This window comes from Puntigrus tetrazona, unplaced genomic scaffold, assembly GCF_018831695.1.
Source record: "Puntigrus tetrazona isolate hp1 unplaced genomic scaffold, ASM1883169v1 S000000472, whole genome shotgun sequence".
NCBI lineage: Eukaryota > Metazoa > Chordata > Actinopteri > Cypriniformes > Cyprinidae > Puntigrus > Puntigrus tetrazona.
The window spans coordinates 386428-399083 of record NW_025048114.1 but is presented as its reverse complement, the minus strand read 5'-3'; positions in this window follow the sequence as shown (position 1 = coordinate 399083).

Genomic DNA, 12656 nt, shown 5'->3' with positions numbered 1-12656 from the left:
TGAGCTTTGATGCAGTCACAAATTTCACTATGTCCCTTATTATTCTCTCGGTCTCGGTTTTGAACACCCATTTTCATATAAATAGTTTTTTGGTGATAGACAGACAAATGAAGGTACAAGGTCACAGAGAATTGCTGCTGATGGTAAGGGAAAGAGATTTTTGCAGATAAACTTCCCACGTGTTATCTGCCAGAGATTCCAAGGTACATTTACAGAACGATTTTGAAAGGAACAATTCACAGAAAAAGAAAAGAAAACATCAGGCCATCGAAGATGTAGATGAGTATTTTTCTTCATCAGGACAGGTTCGCACTGCAATGGGTCTCCAAACAGTAAAAAAGATGTGTTTATAAGAAACAAATCCATAACTGAGACTAACACTTCTGAGTAACTCTGTAAGTCTGTAATATTGTTTTCTCTATGCATACTCTTAGTAAAAATAAAAAGTCTTTATAACAGTTAAACAGTTAAAAAGTGTGACTGTCTCTTTAAGTCACTGACCTAATTTCTTCAATAGCTCCGCCTCTTCCTTTTAAGTATGGTTCTATATTAAAAGGTAAGTTTGTCTTTGAGTTCATTTTAAAAAATGATAAACATCTTTCCTTTTAAATTAATTTAACTTGATTTTAACTTAATTTTAACTGTCAATTGTTGGAGTATGTTGATGAATGTTCGTATAAAATTGTTTAAATTAAATAAATATATAAAAAGATATTTTAACTTTATATCCAAGTTTGTTTCTCACAAAGTCTCAACTATGTTACTTTATCACACCTGCGGCATTAAAATCTCTTAATGTGACTTTTGATTTGCCAGTTGTCTTATGATTGTGACTAGTTTATTGTCACTGCAACTATATATGTCATCGCATTGTAAAATAATGTTTACAGCTTGCTTCACTTTGGTCTGCACCTCACAGAAAATACCGAATCTCTTCAGAAGATGCAAATTAAGCCAAGAAACTCATATTAGCTACTTAGGCGTTTTGAAGTTTGGACACAGTGCCAAATATCTCCTTTTGTGTTCCACAGAAGAAAGGAAATCGTATGGGTTTGGAACAACAAGAGGATCAGTAAATTATGTCGGTTTTCAAATGCACACTCAAGCGCTAAACTACTTTCCAAATTGAACGAGCGATGGTGCAAGTCTTGCTTTGCCAGAGCAGTTTTAATTGACACACAATGGCCCAAAGGATTAAGCTCATGCTCAAGTGTGAAAATCATCTTATTCATTAAGAAGGTGTCACTTTAATTACCTGTGAGGTGAAACACTGTGAAGCACGGTTGTTAATGGGCCTATCATTCATTCCGCCATCTTTTTAGCATTTAGTAAACGTACTCTGCTACAAAAGCATGAAAACAACTTACGATGTATTGTTTACGTTTTGTGACAAGAGTAATACTGATAATATTATACTGGTAATGCTTGTAAATATAGCATATATGTCTAGATAGATCGATAAATATACGCATGAACTCCTGGAAGTTCATAGAGTTTGAATATTGCTAAATATTTCCTTACATCAGCTTTAGAATGGGAGTACGAATAAATTCATGCGCACGCAAACCTGTTCAAGGTGAAATTTTGTGTAAGAACCTTTTCCGCACGCGTAAGAACAAGTAAAAGCAATTATTAAGACTGAGACCCATTGTGAGGTTCAAAGATTGAATGCATTGAACCGGGAGTTGAAGAGGTTCGGTCTTTTTGAATTTGTTGGATATTTCATGGTCCAGGAAGTCAGATTACATCCCGAAAAGACTTTTAAGAATGGCAGATATGAAAATCTGCTAAACTGAGCCTTTGATCTGTTATCCTTACTACACCTTTTACAACTTTTGGGGGTTTTTTTGGGTTCCTTAAATTCCAAAACATCCATGCTTTCTCGTTAGAAACTAATATCATTTCATTACGAGATTTTTTTTCTGCTGATGTGTTTGCACAGTTTATTCCTGGTGCTGATGCGCATGCATTTTTGATAAACCTTCTTATTTATGGCGCATGAATTGGCTTTTCATAACACATGAAAACCAAATCAAACCATCTGCCTTAAATTATTAACTTATGCACCAATTACGTTCAGATAACTCTCAGATATTTTCTTTCATTGCTTCAAAGCCTGTGCGGTGTGAAGGGTGATTGTTTCAATATTCAGCGAAACGTTTTATATCATTTCAGTTACTGCACCATGGTGTATTCATTCACTTTCTTGCATAGGAATTGCAGTAGATAGATCTTACTAAATTAATAAACTGTTTTTAACATGGGTGGGACCGCAACCAGAGTGCATGGTAAGATAGCTGCATACTCTCTGCAGCATCTCTTGGCCTGAATCTGTTGCCATAGTTACCCACTCATCTGAGGAGAGGAAAACCTTCAGGGGAAATTCCTCCTGTATCAGGAAATTTAACGACTGTCACTCTGCTTAGAAACATGGGCCAGACCTCAAAGCAAAAGAGAGCTGATCTAAGATCGGTTTTTGCCTTTCATATCCAATTTAGCACAGTAATAGCAGCTGGGAGAGAGCTAAACCTAGATGAACCCGGAGCACTTAGTCTGAGATGCTAATAGATTTGGGAATAGGTTCAAATTCTCCTCCCTCGCTCTGACCTAGGCTCGATCTCAAATGGACCCTTCAGGACTGATGCATTCTATACAGTAAAAAAGGCCAAAGTGTTTTTAAAATCCCAAGCTCAATCTGTTTAGATGGTTTTTGCATCATCTTCAAAACTCAAAGCGTGCATGTTGTTTATGAAGCGTCAAGTTAATACAGGCAGCATTCTGAGGAACACCTAGTCACTGGATTTGCATTAAATCTTGGAAAAGATACTCAAGAGTTTTGTTCAAGAAGACTTACTGCTTTGTAAAATACAACCTTTTTATTTTTTGGAATAAGTTCTAGGTAAAGTTGGGACAATGTGCTTCTAGTGGTACAGGATACGAGAAGTAGTAGCTTGTTTCTAATGGCTTGATTTATCTCAGCGAGGTTGTTGACCTGACTTAACAGATGTGGCATGTGGTGTGTTCCACTTCACTTTTAAGACACACACTCGTGACTTATTAAAACATTTCCAGTCAGGGAATCCATGCCAATATTTTGAAGTGTTCGACTTTGTCAAATGGACAAGGGAAGTTTCTATGAACTGACCCATGTCCACTCGATTTTGACAGAGTCAACTCATGTACACTTAATGCAGCTTCAGGCAAGTGCTAAAGAGTTGCTACCTTAAGTTGACCTGATACACTTACAGTTTATTGCATTTCTTTTTAGTTGTTTGTGTACTTTCATGCATACCTGTATTCGCATAGAACAAATCAGCTCCATAGTAGTTCCAGTTAAACTAGCTGTATGGTGGGCTTCCCAGCTTGCTGTCTTTATGGACTTGGAAGGACACCGTTGTGCCCAAGATTTGTCTGCAGTAGTGACAATGATGACTTAGGTGGACCTTGCCTGATTGTGCTATATGTATGCTTAGGGGCCTAAACAGATTGAAGGGGCCACACCCTTCAAAGTGTCCAAGGTTTCCAGACCAGGACATTACTCTGAAGGTCTGGCTATATTTTGTGTCGGCATCAGACGTGATGGCCACTGAATGTTTATCAAACCATCTGCATATGTCACACAAAGGAGGAAACACTTCAGGAGTTTAGACATCGTCATCAGATTGGTTCAGTTATACAAGATTTCTTTTTTAACGTTCTGCCTGCAATCAAAGATGCTGTGAAAGCCGTTGTGTTTACAGCTGCGATGACAAGCATTTATCAGGATCAATGAAATGCTGCATTTTCAGAAGTATGTGAAATATTTAAAGTTTGCAGCATAGAATCTTTCAAATACTTGATCTGTTATTGTCACGGCATTTCCACACCATGAAATGTGACGCCAAACGAAACAAACTGTGATTGGTTGCTTGACACGTCTGCCTCATGGGCGGGCCCTGGCCAATGAAAGCTACCGTGGGTTCCAGACCTTCAGCAGTGAAAAACTACAAAGTTTCAAATTTAGCTGCTTAACACATCATGTTAAAAACAAACTCTGACTGGACGTTTCACGGTTCCTTCCAGACATACTAGACTAAACTGATTCCGGAACAGTGATTCCCTTTTAACCTCAAGAGACAATGCATTGCTATTACCTTATGTAAATTTTCTATCTTTTCTGTGGTAGGAATGATTAATTGCTGCCTTACTTGAAGGGCCAATGAACAAAAGAAAACACAGAGGGATAGCAGGCCACTCTGTTTCCTTATGTCAGGCAGAGATGAAAGGCTGAGATGTCCCTAATTGTCCGGAATATGCACACAGGAAGAGATCTGAATACTTTATGGGGCTATGCATTACAGTCTCAGGGAATTATGGCTGATATAATGAATTGTGCTTGAGAGTGTGGATTTCCATAAGTGCTGTGTGTTTCCCAGTGCTCTTTTTGTACAGGGTGAGGAAGCGTCTTAGTCATGTGCTGATTCAGAGATATCGCTCTCCATCCGTGACTTAATTCCACCTACACTATTCGTGGGAGACTCTAGGGTTTTCCCTGGTAGTTCTCGAATCTTGGTTATGCCGGATGGGGTACAGTTAGCCGATCAGGGTTTCGAGAGTGCCTGATTATGGGTCCGAAAGGAATGTTCTCGCAAGGCTGGGCTTTTCATTATTAAAGTCTTGTCCATGTGGGCTCTGTCCCAAATGGTACCCTCGGCCCTTTCAGGCCTGCACATTACAGCAAGGACCACTGGGTAATAGTCCACCACCAGTACAGCCTCTGCAAATGAGCACATCAGGGGCTCCAAAAAAGTGCTCTGGAGGAATACATGCATTTTATTCTGGCCAGAAACTTTGAGAATGAGGCTGACTGGTTGGTGACCAAGTGCTGTTTAGAGGCTGCAAATGGTACAGGGTTTTCACTAGGGTTTCCAGGGCCCCAGTGCTGTTTAATTCTTCAAGCTACCTCTTTTTGTTACTAATTGCCTCAAAACTTTTAAAGCTTTGATTCCGCAGGCCTCACAAACTTCAGCACCTTATTCATCCTCGAAAGTGCTTGCAATATCAACCAGGTACCTTTTAAACATTTTTGTTTGTCTCAAATTCTCGGAAGCAGTTGGCAGTTTGATTGAAGCTTGCAAAGTGCTTTGCAGTGTTCGTTAATGTGCCATCTGAGACACACGGGTGGGAGGCCCACTACTGACTTGACAATTTTATTCAAGTGCGTGATGTTTTATATAGAGGTTAGCACGTTGAATTGTACAATATGGTACTCCATAAAAAGTTTAGTATGTTGACAACCTCGTTGGATTGACAGATTCTCCTCCCTAGATGATTATCTGTTTTATTTAAAGTTAGATCAATTAAATACTTTGAAAGCGAATTATATGAGGGCAGTGAAGTGTGGGGTTTTCCAATTATTGACTGTTGTAAATGAATTGATGTCTTTCAAAAGGCAACACGATAATGATTACAGTCTCAGTCTCTCTTCTGATTGCAAAAATATAGCTCAGTGAACTCAGATGCGTGTCCTCACCTGAATGTGAACATACGGATGAAGAAAGTTATAGAGCTGTTAGCGATAGAACAGAGTGCTTTTCGTTTTAAAGCCTGTTGGCTTGTCATGTATTGGTTAGGCTGTGAAGACAGGGACATGGTTTTGCAATCTCTTACAAAGGAGATAAACTTTGCTTGCCCTAGTTTTGTACATAACCCAACATGTGACCAGCAGCCAAGAGGATTTCTTTTATGCGATCTTGACTGTAATTGCATCAAACCTACCTTGGGTTTTATTGCAGCTTTTAACACAAGGCTATTGAAACTAGCGGTCTCATCGAAGCATCTCATCAAAGTAAGTTTTGCATATATAATTAATTTTTTTTTTAAACAAGATCAAAGTGTCCTTCGCTTCCAACAACAGTCATTTAGAGCTCCTGATAAGATTTTGAAGCTTCTACTTCACTGACTTCCAGACACTGTAATTAAGGAAGATTTTGAGGCAGTGGTATGTTTTGCGCACCGTGGGTTATCTTTGGTGTTCACTTTTTTATTTTTTTTTTTATGAAATGAACTCACTTAGCTACTAAAACAACCAATAAAAAAAGAACAAAGTGGCAACTTAATTAAATTAGACAACAATGCAAAAGAATTAGAACCCCTATACAAAAGGAATTAAATCACGAACTAGGGCATGAACTCCCCCGCTCTTGGCCAAGATGTCTGTCTGCTGTAGTAAAATATGTAGTTCCCTTTTCTGAGCTCAATATAATTGGCTATAGTTTTACCATCTATATTATTTGAAATGGGTGAATCAGTCTTTTGCCCTGAACTAGGAAAGAAAAGATCCAAGCATCAGCAGGTCCAAATATGCTCAAAGCTTCTATCCACGGGCCTACTAAATTCACGCCGTGGACACCGCCGGTGAGTCAGAACGTGTTTGTTCGAGAGAGAAACATTGATGTGTGGGTGAATTTATGCCTCTAACATATGGACGCAAACTTTATTTGTTTCGTCTTGTTTCAGGAAACCAAATGTACGTTGATAGATAAAAATGATCCATTATGCAACTCGTGCACGTCTGCACAGGATATCAGTTTATGAACAGTAAAATCTGAGGGTTTGATTTATGAATATTCATAGGGTGACTAAATGTTCTAGGAAGATTACCTAGCAATGTCAGTGCAAACGAATTAATATTTATGAGTTCAGTTTTCTATATAAAGTGACATCACGACCCAGAGAAACACAGCAGAATAATGGAATAGAAATGTCTGCAAGAACATTGAATTTATAACTAACTCAAAATAATAACAGGTGCTGTGTGCAAAGTTTAGCTGAGTTTCAGGATTATTGTAGGTGTCTAAAAAAAATATGTTTGTCGGTTGAAATGAAATAAATCTTCTCAACATTTCCCAAATCATTTAGTTTAACTTGATGTACGAAAATCACAATAAATAAATAACGTATTTAATATTTGAATTTTTAATTAATACATTTTTATTTAAAGTGGAAATCGAAATGAAACATTTGATAACTGCACATTTAATTGTTCATTGATTCTTTCCAACTTCTCTTTTGGTTTATTGATGCCACAAAAGTTGGCAACAATTTTGTACACATTCACAGGCTCTGAGGGCTTTTTTTGGGGGCGGTTGTGATATACATTTGATCTACCTACTCGTTTTTTGGGACTAGGGCTGGTGCCTTAGGAAATATGATTCATTACCCACAATGCAAGTGGGTTATGAGCCTGGCCACCTCCACCACGGCGAAGCATGCAGGTTCATTTTTGCTTCAGGGTGGATCCAGGATCAGGATTTTCCTTTAATGTATCACAGAATCTTTACACCACATAATACAAGTGAACCAAGCATGGGTGAGGATGCCTTGAGAGAAAAGCCTCGGGACAGCAGGAGGTCCTTTGTGGCAAGTTCTCTGATGTTACGCTCAGGTGGCCCTGACTTGAAATGGAAGACAAGCATTCAGGAAAGGTGCCTTTTTTAAAGAAAGAAAAGAAAAATGGTTTTCTTTCTCTCTTAGCTGAAAAATTGCACAATTGAATGGAAATGTATGGAAACTTGTTTTCACCATTGGATAGCAAAACAACAGCAACACAAGTATGTCTTTTTCCTCAACATTTCTTGCAAAATTCTGAAAAAACAAGAATCGTAAAAAGTGTATATAAATTAACAATTGTCAGAAAAGAGTTGATTAACTTTTTTTAATGTTATTATGTGGTGTAAATAAACTAGTTGCAAGAAAAAAAAACATGGAAAATAGATAAACTACAAATTGTGAGGTGTAAAGTCAGGATCTCACAATTTCAACTCTTTACGAAATTTGGTGGGTGGGTGGATGGATGGATTGATTGATTGATTGATTGATTGATTGATTGATTGATTGATTGATTGATTGATTGATTGGTCTGTCTTTGGTTTGAATCTTTCATGGATTTGTCATTGACTGGTTTGTCATTTATGGAAATAAAATATCCGAGATTGGACATGGTCAATTTTTCCACCGTTGGCAGGCCTGAGAAATTGTTCACGCCAGTAGCTCTTTTCATACAAACAATGTTCACGGATCACTGCATTTGAGAGGAAATAAAAAAAAGGAGGAGGCGAAAAAAAATCCGAAAACTGGCACAGAACATGAAACAACCTTGAATGCGCTTAAAGCTATTTGAATTTGAAAATGTTTTTAATCGAATGCATTGACTCATTGACTGTGTGTTTATGCTAAAGCAGCTGCGGCCAGAATGCGACTGGATCTTAGCATTGTGTGGGTGTTGCTGTGTTTGGCGTTTGAATGTTGTTTTTTTGAAACGCTGAAAAGTTGTGCCAAGCCTGGGATCCAAGATCTCGTTCCAGCACCAACTGTGTTCGCAACGACAATCACTGAATTGCTATTTAATTGGTCACTCCTGCTAAACTTCAGTGTTTATAGGATCACCGTGACCCCTGCTTTCTCTCATTGGTAGTCAATCTGCTCATTTGCATATCTGAAGCGTTGCATTTTCTGTGGGGTTAGTGTGAATTAAGTCACGGTCAATTTTGTGGGCAAGTATTTTGAATTATGGACTCAAGATTAAACGATGGATTTGTTTCGTACATGCATGCAGTCTTTCGCTTCTTGAGATGTTAACTGATGGACTGGTGGGCTGTTGTTTTCATCAGCGGTTTGGACTCTCTTTCTAACGGCACCCATTCACTGCAGAGCATCCATTAGTGATCATTTGTAAGGATGATGGATTTAACAGTTATTTATGTCGGTTTGTACGGTTTTTGGACTTAAAAGTAGCGCAGGACCAGGCCGCTGTGAGCAGTAAAGCTGAAATGGAGTGTTTACAGGCAGCCAGTTTAGAGATCAGAGTTGGAACATTTATGTAAGAGAATTTTAAGGAGGTTAAATGAAAGTCAAGTGGAAGAGTTTGGAGGCGCTAGAGGAGATGTGCAACAGATCTTTTTTTTTTCACATTACCATGTAGTGACCACAGAATACGGAAGGAAGGGGCTTTCACGCGGAAGGCAGATATTGAGGTTGTTTCGGAATGAGTAGAAATAATTCATTCAGCCCAGCCTTTTAACTCAAATCTGAGTGCTGTGTTTGTCTGTGAGGTCAGCTGGGACAGTTGGGAGAATTGCCTCAGCTAGTCCTGTAGAAATAAGGCACTTTGTGAAATATGTATATTATCACATTATTATTTGAAGTTTTCTATACTGCATATATACTATATTTACTTTTTTTGTGTGTGTGTACAATATATTAGACAATATTCACATGCATATATGTACGTATATTTAGGCAAAATAATACACGTGCGTGTGTGTGTGTGTGTGTGTATGCACAGTACACACGTTTTATATAAACAAAGACTTTTATTTTGGATGCAACTGATCATTTGTAAGTGTTTTTTTTCAAGATTACTTGCTATTTATTTGTAAAACTATACTTTTAAATATTATAAGTACTGTAAACGATACTATACTATTTAAATTTTTTTTTATTATTATTATTCAGTGTTGTTAAGATAAGCTGTGAATTGAGAGTCTGCGAGTTAAGTCAGATTTTAATCATAAATGTTAATTGCTAAATTATTCTTTTTTTTTTACATTTTACGTTACTGAAATTATTTAAAACTTTTTTGTTAATTTTTGAACTAGTTAATTTTTCAGCCCTACCAACAACATTTTATTTATATATTTTTTTCTATTTTTTTTTATTTAGCTTCTACACCTTCGCATGGCATTACTACGATGCATTCACTGTACCGCGCAATGTTTTCGGCTGAAACCGCTGCCAGTCATGAGACCTTGTTTCTGACAGTAATTTCTATAAGCAATGATGTGAATGTTATTCATGAAACCTTCCTGACGCCGCAGACACTTCCTGAGCCGTGAAGCGTAGAAATACGCCGCATCTTAAACTAACAATGCATGAAAATATCACCCCCGGCTGGATATTTGCACAATCGTGAAGGATTTTGACCACTGTGGCAATGAAGTGTCAACAAGTGTGTCTCTGTGTGTGAGAGAGAGACGTGTGTGAGACTCTGGGAGCCGGAGCCACCTGCCTGGCCCAGAGGCGATGCTGAGCAAAGGACTCGCGCTAATCAATCACGGTGAGCGCAGCTGGGCTTGGCAGGAGTCAAGATGACTGTGGATATTGGATCTGGTCCATATTGCCTGGGAATTTATGGAAATGGTGGGTGAGGGAGCTGGCGGGTCACAGGTGTTTAGCGTGTCGAATGGGGATGCTTGAGCTCTCAGCTCTGGATCCGCCACATACAGCATCCGAAAAATGAAAATTATGTCATTACAAAAACCTGCGTGATTGGCTTTGCTTCGCGGGACACAAAAGGAGAAGTTTGGTGAACGTATAAAGCGAGAGAGAAAACAAAATGCACTAGAGGTTCAGTACTGCATTTTTTCCTTTTTCTTCTCCGAATTTTGAGATATCGCGTTTTTCGAACTGCTTTCGCTTAGCATTGAACTTTTTAACTGGCAATTTTGAGGTTATTCGGAATTTTGACTTTTCTCACAATTGCTAATTTATCCCACAATTGATTGCAAAGATGCAAACTCATGTGACAGTTCAGACTTCATTTCTCGCAAATGCAAGTTTATTTGCAATTGGGGTTTTTCTTCGAATTGCAAATTTACATCTCTATTTTTTTGCTATTTGTGAGTTTACATCTAGTAATTCTGAATTTTTCACACGATTGCAAATCCATATCCCTCAATTCCAAATTATTTCTCACAATTGCGAGTTCGTTTGCAAACGTATAGTTTATATCCTTCAATTCTGACTTTGTTTTTGGCGCTCAATTCTGAGAAAAAACTCAACCAAACAACAGAATTGCGAGATTTAAACTCGATTTCACTCACAGTTACCACTTTTTTTCGTCAATTAATTCTTGGAAACTGGCTTCCATATAAAAAAGATGCATAAATAAATAAATGTAAAAGTATCGCTCTGGAATGGAGCGTTCGCTTATTGTACCGTTCATGTGCAAATTTGTGCATGCTAAATTAGTGTACAAATGTCATTATCATAAACATGCTCTGGGTTGCTTTGCTGCATAAACGCGTTAATGTAAAAATTTTATACATGCATAACGCATCTTAAACGGATTTCATCATTTATTTATACATGTGGGTTATGAATGCAGATTTGTGCTGAAAGCTCTCACGTGGAGAGGGTTTGGGTGTGTTTTACACAAATTACATAAAATAACCCAAGTTCATTAGCATTAGAATGAAGGTAAGAACAAATCTGTGCGCAAACCTACACAAATTGTTCATGAGAAGTTTCTCCGTGTGACTATGAATAGGCCTACATTATTGAAAGTGACCCCGATTTAGGTTGAAAATGATACATTTGTGTGAATCTGAGGATCTTTTACCACAGTTATAGGGCATTTCTGTGAGCGAATGAATACAATATTGGATTATACAGTGTAGGCTGATTGAGGCCTGGCCAAATATTATATGATTTAAATAAATATGAAGAAGAAGAACTATTTTTACTTTCACGCTGAAGACAGAAGTCATTGCCGTTGCATTGAAGCTTCCCGGAGCCAGATCTCGGCCGTTAGTCCCGTACTTTACTTTAGTTGAATGAGCTCTTTTGGTCGGTCAGCAGATTTCTGGATGAAATGCCACGTCAAAGCTTCGTCTGTTCAGCAGAACGAGGTCGACACGAGCTAACAAACCAATCCGACCGGGTCAGAAATACACGCTTGAGCGAATCTCCCGCTCGAAAAACACTTTAAAACACTCCTGCCTCCGTATTAAGTCTCGAGCGTTTTCGAAAAATCCCATTCCCCGAGCTGGAACACGCGTGTAAGGTCTCTCTCACATAAATTTTTAGTTTTAATCAAACCGGCCGCCGTCGAATTGTCAGATAAAGAAAGGCCACAGATAATGGGATTTCGGAGATGGTTTGCATAAATATGCCACCGCGTTTCAACCTCGGCACGGATAAGAGCCGTTAATTGGAATGAGAACCAGGCCATTATCATAATATACCTTCCATCTACTCCCAACGGTTCCCGTGGGATCTGTTACGGGGGAGGTCGGCTGATATTTCACCCGGTTGCTCGCTTCCGGGCCTGCCGTATTTACAGGTATGGCAGCTTCACGTTTTTGCCGCTTGCAAAATCCGAGAAATCAAGATGCGGAGATGAGTCTGCTCTTGATGGATGCGCGGGAACCAACGGTGGCGCGAGCGTCGATGAAGGAGATATAATAGACCGGACAAAGTAAACAGCTCTGGATTTTATTGAAGCCGGGGGAAAAAAGAGGCATTCACGGATTTAAAAAATGCATACAGCTGAACTAGTCCCTGATTCAGATTTTCATAACACATGAAAGTATGTATGAAAGCCCGTTTGATATCGATTCGGTTGAATTTCAGCTCCATCTTTGATCATTATTTTCTATTACGGCTTCACGTAATTGGTAGCCTATCGCTGTGCAGTTCGGCAATTAGAAAATGAAAAAAGCACTGGCTTTGAATGAATGTTAATGTCTTCTGTTAATGCTCTGCAAATACTGAACGAAATATGCATTGGATTCAAGATTTCGACACTTATTAAGTAAGAAAAGCTTTGGCAGTTTTTATTTTTTGACAATGCGGGTCTATTAAAAAGTCCGGTAAAGAACAAACAGTGCCGTAAA